Source organism: Rhinoderma darwinii, unplaced genomic scaffold (assembly GCF_050947455.1).
Source record: "Rhinoderma darwinii isolate aRhiDar2 unplaced genomic scaffold, aRhiDar2.hap1 Scaffold_94, whole genome shotgun sequence".
NCBI lineage: Eukaryota > Metazoa > Chordata > Amphibia > Anura > Rhinodermatidae > Rhinoderma > Rhinoderma darwinii.
The window spans coordinates 149731-159435 of NW_027464514.1; the positions used below are offsets into that span (position 1 = coordinate 149731).

A 9705-nucleotide genomic window follows, 5' to 3' on the forward strand; every position below is an offset into this window, starting at 1 on the left:
ATCTGTGGTGCACGGTTGGGTAAACGTTCTTTTGGCACTTGCCCCCTCCCCACCTAGTGCTGCACATGGAATAATACAAGACGTTTTTGGGCATGTGCAGTAGCCTGGGGCTGCTCTGCTTGTATGTACCAAGATGATGAAGCAAGCGGGCCTGGGACATTTCACCCATCTGCCCTTAACAACAACCCACTCCCAAATCTGGAACTTCTACAGAGCAGAGAGTAAGCCGGAGGGCATGAATAGCAGAAACAGTGAGGAAAATCCTGACCTAGAATGGATCCAATTGTAGCAAACTATCAGCTGCGAGAAATATCAGGCATCTTCCTGATTATAAACAAGAATATTCCCATTCACTGACCCCAAACAGATATCTTAAAAATGCTGAAGAATTAGTAAATTGCCGAACTTTTCATTATACGAAATTTAAGCATCTAGTTACATGAAACCGGAAAATCCCTATTATATTGCCATTTTATAGAGATCAGTGGTAAAATAGTGGCCACTCGGGGGCACAAATATGCATAACCAGGCCTGTACCTCTAGTTGTGCCTGTGACAATGCATCACCCCCATCTTATTATTAAGGACCATGAAGTGTTTGAGCTTCTACATGGACCTAACAAGCGATCTGCTGGAGTCCCTTATCTACACATATTCAGGGGGGAGGTGCCTTGCTGGGGGCTCCACTACGTAAATATCCTGCAGACTGTCCGGAAACAAAATGTACTTCTCAGTCGTGTGTATATATGTATGGAACATGTCCTCACTGTATATACTGTACTCCCTCCTTACTGTCCTCATATATACTGTATATAATGTACTGTTCAGTTATATGTATATATAGGATGTGTCCTCACTGTATATACTGTACTCCCTTTTTACTGTCATATATACTGTATATAATGTACTGTTCAGTTATATGTATATATGGGATGTGTCCTCACTGTATATACTGTACTCCCTCTTTACTGTCCTCATATATACTGTATATAATGTACTGTTCACTTATATGTATATATGGGACGTGTCCTCACTGTATATACTGTACTCCCTCTTTACTGTCATCATATATACTGTATATAAAGTACTGTTCAGTTATATGTATATATGGGACGTGTCCTCACTGTATATATTGTACTCCCTCTTTACTGTCCTCATATATACTGTATATAAAGTACTGTTCAGTTATATGTATATATAGGATGTGTCCTCACTGTATATACTGTACTCCCTCTTTACTGTCCTCATATACTCTATATAATGTACTGTTCAGTTATATGTATATATGGGACGTGTCCTCACTGTATATACTGTACTCCCTCTTTACTGTCCTCATATATACTATATATAAAGTACTGTTCAGTTATATGTATATATAGGACGTGTCCTCACTGTATATACTGTACTCCCTCTTTACTGTCCTCATATATACTGTATATAATGTACTGTTCAGTTATATGTATATATGGGACAGGGTCCGCTCTCTAATCAGGATTTTTAAGGTGCTATGGATAAAACATTATCCCCTACTATACCTTTTCCTGTAATATTATAATAAATATTGAATTTCTCTCTTTCTAAACAGACTCCGCTCCCACTGGACAACATGCAGGGCTCCCATGTTACGTCATCGCCATAGAAACTTTTCGGTTTCCAACCATTGTAGAACGGACAACTAACCGGCAACTGAAAGCTCCTCCCAATGTATTAATTTCACTTCTGTATGGACAGGTAAGATTTGTCTATCCCCTTCAATGGGTTTTCCCATGAAGGACATTTATGACATCTCCACAGGATATGTCATAAATGTCAGATAGATGGGAGTCCCACCTCTGTGACCGGCGCCTATCTCCAGAACGAGGCCCCCTAAACAGTGGCGTATTAAGTAGGCCATAGGCCCTGGGCTGTTACCCAAACATGGGGCCCCCCTACTCCTCCGCCGCCCTGCCACTACCTTTTTGTGCAAGCATTAACAGATGGATGTTACGATTCCCCTTGTCAAAGGGCTGCATCCCTACATACTGACAGTATTACACTGTGCAGGGACACATCCTCCTGACAAGGGGAATGGTAACACGCAATTGTCTATCAGTCCTGGACTGCACAAAGATATTTTGTGAAAGACAAGGATTTCCTATAAAAAACATGTCAGGAGAGGAGACAGATTCTCTATAAATCTAGTGACTCACAGAAGGTAAAGTAAAGCACCACACACACAGCCCCCGTAGAAAGCGCCACACACAGCCCCTGTAGATAGCATCACACACACAGCCCCTGTAGATAGCTTCACACACATCCCCCCTCCCCTTGTATATAGTGCCACACAGCCCCCTCTCCCCTTGTATATAGTGCCACATATCCCCGCTCCCCTTGTATGTAGTGCTACACAGCAATCACCCCCCTGTATATTGCCATATATATTGCCTCCAAAACAAAACATTGTACTTACCTTGCCCCGTTCCCGCGACGGACGGTGCGCTGCACTGTCTCCAGGCAGAACGCATGCTCATATCAGCGTGATGCAGTTACGTCATCACGGCGGCCTGCCCAGGGAGTCTTCCCAGCACCTTATAGGCTGCAGTCCTAACTTGGCCTGAAGCCTATATCATTAATTCATATCTGCGTCCTGAGGATGCAGATACAAGTGAATGTGGCTGTCACTAGCATCGGGGCCCCCTCCAGTTCTAGGCGCCAATGGGCTTGAGGGGGCCCGTGCAGCCCAGCCAATAAATGTTATGGGCTTGGCAGCCATGGGCCCCCTGGGAGCCTTGGTCGGCTGCCCGAGCCTTCCTAACGATTATCCGCCGCTGCCCCCAAACCCAGTTATAGCTTTTTGTGCTCATGCTGCTTCCTGGTCACTTCTTGATGACATGGTCGGAAGTTACAGAAACAGCGGTGAGTGCCTCGAATTTCTACCTTCTATACATATATATATATTGATGTGCTCAGGACATCACCCTAGGATCCCCCCTTACTAGTAATAAAGGCCGTGCACCTGCATTTGGGATTTCAGATCCTCGCTGTCTTTTTGGATTATTTATCAGTTTGTTTTCTGTGTTTTTACAGATAGTGCCAGAAACCCAACTATGGATTTTAGAGCCAGAGAACAGTCATGGCTGGTTAAAGAGGACTCCACAGCCACAGGTGTTGGCAGTCAGAGAAATATTAGGGAGCCACAGAACTCCTTCAAAAGCCTTGTAAATAAAAGAATGAAAGTTTGGTGGAACCGAGCATTCCTAGCAAATTATCTCCAACAGAACCTTATACCGAGGGGGTTACGCATACAAGTTTTCCCATCATTTCCAAGATGTGAATTTTCCATCTAAATGGGAGGAGAACTGCAGTGCGTGTTCATTTAAAGTGATGGAGCTTCTTATTGGACCCAATAACACCTCATTAGAAAACAGGGATAACGAGCTGGAAAAGATCCAGCAAAAATTAAAAGCAGAGATGTCCAAAGAGGACTTAGAAACATTTAAAACACAATTGGATCAACAATGCCTCGTCTGGAGAAAAGAAATGGAGAGCAGAAAAACAAAGAAATTGATATGTGATAATAATGATTTTCAACAGAAGAAAATATATTGATGGAATTGGAGACAAAATGGTAATCACTGAGTCTTTCCTCTTCTATGTGATCTTTGTCATCACAGAGCGGTCACCATGATATGACATTATGTAGTAGCGTGAGTTCTACACGTGACTTACCAAGATACAAAAGAAAACAGAACTAAAATCAGTCGTCCAACAGTAGGAGAAAAATGAATAAGGGATTGGAACAAAATCCAAGACATCACAAGAAGGTCATTAACATTTCTATGCATCAATTATCTATAGGTGACGTCACACTGTTTGACAAAGTCTTGACCTTTTCTCCCGCCTCCTGTTTTGATCTTTTCTCAGCAGTAAAAGATCTGCAATTTTTTGCACAATCTTTGATCTTTAAGAAATGGTATTTTAAAGAGGAAGACGATTTATTTGTGGCAGTTGAGGAACGAGAAACATTGCGAATATTTGAGAAACTCTTTCACCAAGAAGGGGGAATATCCCAACTCATGGCTTGGAGGCACTTTACTCTATCATTTTTAGGTAGGGCTAATCTATTAAAAATGGTTGTCTTCCCTAAATTGTTATACTTACTACAATCCTTGCCTATATACTTGAGACCAGTTGACGTTAGGCGGCTGAATACTCTCTTTTGAGGCTACATTTGGAACCAAAAGAGACCAAGAGTGAGCCTATGCATATTGCAGCAACATCATGAAAATGGAGGGATTAATTTTCCACAGATTCACTTATACAATATGGCAGCTCAACTACGAGTGATTGGAGATTGGATAACTGGTAGCTCCTGCTTTTCTGATTCTACATTGGACCAACAATTTTCAAAACCCATTTCCTTAACATGCCTCTTACACACACCCTACTCGGCTCTATCACCTGATGAATGGGCTAACCCCCTAGTCATGTCCTCCTGGAAACATGGACCAAGGTCAGGCAACACTTAGGTTTAAACCCTAGATTTTTCCTACTTCTTCCTTGGGTCCATAACTTTGACTTCCAAAATGCCAACCCCCATGTGGTTTTTCGTGGATGGGTTGGGGGGGAGGGGTTGACATGTATTAATCAGATAACTAACATGCTCACTCGTCGTCCATACTCATTTAATGAACTACGTATACAATATGATTTTTTGGGCCAACACCCATTTTATTACATGCAGGCCTGTAGCTATGCTCACAAGGTCATTAGACACTTACAAGACCAAGACTGGGATGACTTCTTCTGTCATTTAACTCCATTTCATCAATGCCGAAAAAGACTAATCACTACCTATTATAAAGTTTTAAGACAGCCATTGGACTACACTAAATCGAGATCAGGCGTATCTTACTGGGTTGACCACTTAGATCAAACAACTCATGACGATGTCCTATCATCTGTAACTATGGCTGCCAAATACCTCCCATCAGCCATGTCCTGGGAGATGTCTTTTACAATAGCCCATAGGGCTGACGTGTCCGCTTATAGGGGCTTTCTCATGGGTAACTCCTCTGACCATTCGTGTTTAAAGTGTGGAGCACCGCAATTACATTGTCTCTGGTTATGCCCAACTATTGTTGACTTTTGGCGAAATATACAATATTTTGTGTCGAACACCCTGTCCATACCATGCTCCTCAACCCAAAAGTGGGGTCTCTTTGGGATACTGCCACCTTCCATGCTCTTTATCCCGAAACATCACAAACAACTGTTATACTATGTCTCTGCGGCTGCTAGGAAGGCCATTCTCCAGGTTTGGATAAATAATACACCCCCCACACATCGTATTTCCCTAGAAAATATATCTTATCTTTTCCGAATGGATTGGGTGGAAACCTCCCATCGAAAAGAGCACAAAACTGAAGCCTTTTTTAAGTTGTGGGAGAACTTTATACCTCTCTTACCACTTCATATAAAACAAAAACTGATTGCATGCTTTGGCTCCACAACTTGGTATCTGGAGCATCAGCTGTCTGGTGTGACACCAATCATGATCTGATTCCTTAAATATCTGTATTGAATCACGGTAACGATGGGGATACACGTGTCCATCCTCTTCCCCCTCCCCCTCTATACTTCCCTTCCCCCTTCTTTATGGTTTATTTAGTGTGTTTCATCTCCTATGAATATTGACACTTTTTCAATTTGTCTTTGGGCTAAAATCTCTAATTCTGTCCTCGCTCCAACTAGGATCATTTGAAGTAATTTATACAAATTGTAGATTAGATAATATGCAAAATAATGATATGTGTTCAGAGATGCTATTGCCATGGGACATATTGTTGAATTGTTGTTCGCTTGTTTGTTATGTTTGGAAAAATAAAAAATACATCAATTAAAAAAAAACTAAATAAAAACTCCACTTGTTGTAGAAGGTTAACATACAATTCTTTATTATCCTTTAGAGCAAAGATGATCCACATTCTACAAGATGGTATGGATGCCGGAGTCCTCTCCAAGTCCCTAATGGAGGCACTGATTGTGACTGAGCCAACGATACAGACGCCTTTTCTACTACCCAAAATTCATAAGGACCCTCCAGGTAGGCCAATTATATTGTGTACCGGGGGGTTAACTCAGAAGGTGTGCAAATGGGTCGACCACCATTTAAAACCATTAGTGGAATGTCTACCTTCGTATCTGTGCGACTCTGCAGATTTGTTGTTGAAAATTGAAGAGATTCATTTAGATGACAGACATATTTTGGTAACTTGTGACATTGAGTCACTATATATCGGCATCCAGCATTCGGATGGGTTGCATGCAGTGGCCACCTTTTTGCATATGAGCAATATAGGAAAGACTTTTCAGAGTTGTTGCTAACCCTATCGGACATTGTTCTCAAACACAATTTTTATCACGTTCAATGGGTCCTTCTACCTGCAACTCCAGGGCACGGCAATGGGGGCAGCCTGTGCACCCTCATATGCCAAACTGTTCCTGGGGCTGTGGGAGAGGGACCTATTCCTGCCAGATCATGAGATATCAATGAACCAGCTCCTTTTCTGGGCCCGTTCATTGATGAAATCTTCATGATCTGGCAGGGGACTTCGGATGAATTAATGGAATTCATCAGTGTATTTAACTATAATACACGTAACATTAAATTAACATGCAAGTGGAATCATGTTGAGATAGATTTTTTTGGACATACTAACTAAAAGTAACCATAATGGTTGTCTCCAGACAGATTTGCATCGTAAAGAGACATCAACAAACTCATTTCTTCATGCCACGTCTTCACATCCCCGCCACACCATCGAAGCTATACCAACTGGACGATTACTGCGTGTTAAGAAAATTTGTTCAACTCATGAAGATTTCAAATACCGCACGACTGAGTTAAGAAAGAGACTTGCTCAACAGGGCTGCTGCCGCCGCAATGTTAATAAAGCCCATTGACGACCACGTGCACAGCTCCCCCTCGTGCACAGCTATTACAAACTGTAACTAAAAATAAGGAATTTCTCCTAAGGTAAGATTTACGAACACGTATCATTTGGTCAGAAATGAGGGACACCTCAAACACATTTTGGCCGATGCTCCTCAATGATCCAATTCTACAGAAAGTACTACCAAATTATCTTGCTGTTGCACCATGTAGAGCGCGTTCTTTACGTGACGCAATAGTTCAGTTACCGAACAGTGGAAAAACCGGGTAAATGTTTTGGAAAGATTGGTCCTAAGTGGGGTTGTAACCCTTGCGGCGACTGTATTAGTTGCCCTAATATTGAACGCTCTCAAGGTTTTGTTGACTCAAGTGGGTTGAAAAATGTTAAGATCACATGGCCAATTACATGTGGCACTACAGGTGTGATCTATCATGCAACTTACCCTTGCCCTAAAATGTATATTGGCATGAGAACCCGAGAATTGCGCTTTCGCGTAAGAGAACATGTTAGAGACATTGAAAATGCCAAACCAGTAGAGTATATGGAACAGCTGAAGACGATTCCACAACATTTTCACCTACATCATGCGTGTAACTCTAGACTTGTGAGAGTGAAGGGAATAGATCACATCAATACTGATATGCGAGGACGAGATGTAAAAAGAGGCTTTTGCAATCAGAATGCAAGTGGATATGGAGGCTTAAGACAACACACCGAGGGGTGTCAATGAGAACATTGGTGTTGCTGCATTTCTCTGACTGCTACCAAAGCTTTTAGTTGGGTATTTTTGATTTTATGTTCTTATTTTGATTTTATGTTCTTATTTTGATCTACATTTCTTTATTTATGTATACAGATTAGATATATATGGTTTACGCTGCCTGTGTTGACTATGTCAACTGTGCAATTTTCGGGTTGTCATGATCTTCATCCTCAGCAATGATTTCCTACTTCTGATCATCTTCACAAACAATAGAAAAGCGGGCTCTGTCTGCAGATCACTGCATATTATATTCTGCACCTTTGAGGCTTGTTGTATTAGATATATCGACATGTAACTAAAATCTGCTTTGTGCTGGCACTTGTAGTCCATTTTATTTTTTGATGCATAATACACACGTTGTTTTTTTCTTCTTTTTTCATCGCACACGCCTATTCACACTATTTTATTTTTCGTTTTGTATTTCTTTTATTTTGTCACCATACATTTATTACCTTTTCACTCTTTTACTTACACATGTTCTATATAAACAACACTTTATTGTGTTTAATATCATTTCTTACCTGTCACTTACCTACTATGTTCAGGTTGTGCACTGGATTGTTCCTTTTTGGCACGTATATATTGGTCTTTTTTCACACATTATAATTGATAATAATGTTCCACACTTGATTACTCCCTACACGTTGACACTCTTCATCACACATCACTTTGTGGCCATATATTTATATGTATTTGTATGATACATCTGCAATATATCTGTATAACTATCTTGTCTCTCTGTATTTTGGGTTTAGACTTGCAGACATGAAGTGTATCGCTATTGGACTGCCCGTACAGGGTTAATATCCTTCTGAATGCTTTTCATGCCTTCAATCACTGGTTGCATTCTGATTGGTTGTGATTGACCGGCCTCCGATTCGTCACCCATGACACGCTGGGTTGCTGACACACGTGACCGCGTCAGGTGACGCGCTGATGTGTTTCCGCCCCAGTGTCTCGTTATTGCCGTTTCTGGAGTCCGGCCATGTACTCGACCACATATTGCCACCAATAGTAAACAGTGAGTGCACTGATCTGATTTATGGGCATATATATATATATATCACCTGGATATATTTAAGCACCATTGGCTAGCGTTCATTTAAATACTGTGTGTGTACTATCAGCGCCACCCCCTGATGAAGGCATTTAGCGCTGAAACGTGCGTCTGGGTGGGCACTCCCTGTGTTGGTGCTCCTGAACAACCTTATTATGGGTATGTTATATCCCTCCATACTTGTTTAATAGTTGATTCATTTTTGCTCTTACTTATGCGCTGACTGCTTTTTTGCACTGTATAGTTGTTTATTCCATACCATTTGGTATTTATATATGACCTACATTACGCAGGTCTGTGCAGCCATGGGGTCTTATCTAATTCTTATTTTCTTTGTGAGTCACACAATGAGCTGTCCTTTTCTTCTGTAGAGTCTTGTGGAGTCTTTTTCATTTAATTGTATTGACATGTAGCTTTTCATTGTTATTCCAATAACGATTTTTTCCATTTTCTACACTTTTTTTGGTAGCATCAATTTCTTTGTAGGTTATATATTTGTAGTTTTTGGTCTCAAAATATTTTTCTTGTTTTTTTTTCAGGAGATCTTTATCCCAGTCTTTGAGATTTTAAAGAGTCCTGACAACACGTAGACCCCAGTTAGCAGCTAGAAGATTCCTGCATATACCTAGAAGATGACCACCTTCAACATCTAGAAGACACCAACCAGCACAGAGAAGGAGATCCTGGCTACAAGAAGATTCCTACAAACATCTAGAAGAAGAGACACATTGTAAATACTGGCGTGTCCATCCTAGCAGAAAACCCATGACGTCTGAACAGTGAGGAGAGAACTTATATGTTACTTCTGACTATATGATCCCAGGGTAAAGGAGCAGAAAATGCTGAGAAATATGGAGAGGCTTAGTAATTGTCAGTGCGCAGGATGCGCCATATGTGGTGATAGTCATGAGATGGTCACAGCTAGAGAAATACTCAATTCATTATTCATTT

The 9705-nt window shown here is 41.1% G+C and overlaps 1 long non-coding RNA gene across 2 annotated transcripts; it reads left to right on the forward strand.

Annotated features, from left to right (window-relative positions):
* The first annotated feature begins 3912 nt into the window (after nt 1-3912).
* LOC142733345 (uncharacterized) lies at nt 3913-9628 on the forward strand. 2 transcript variants are annotated; one of them, XR_012880020.1, is made up of 4 exons: nt 3913-4088; nt 5948-6084; nt 6729-7017; nt 9294-9628. It is a non-coding gene; the product is annotated as an uncharacterized LOC142733345 (long non-coding RNA). The 2 variants fall into 2 exon arrangements; XR_012880021.1 differs by having other exon boundaries at nt 6733-7017.
* Nucleotides 9629-9705: the final 77 nt, after the last annotated feature.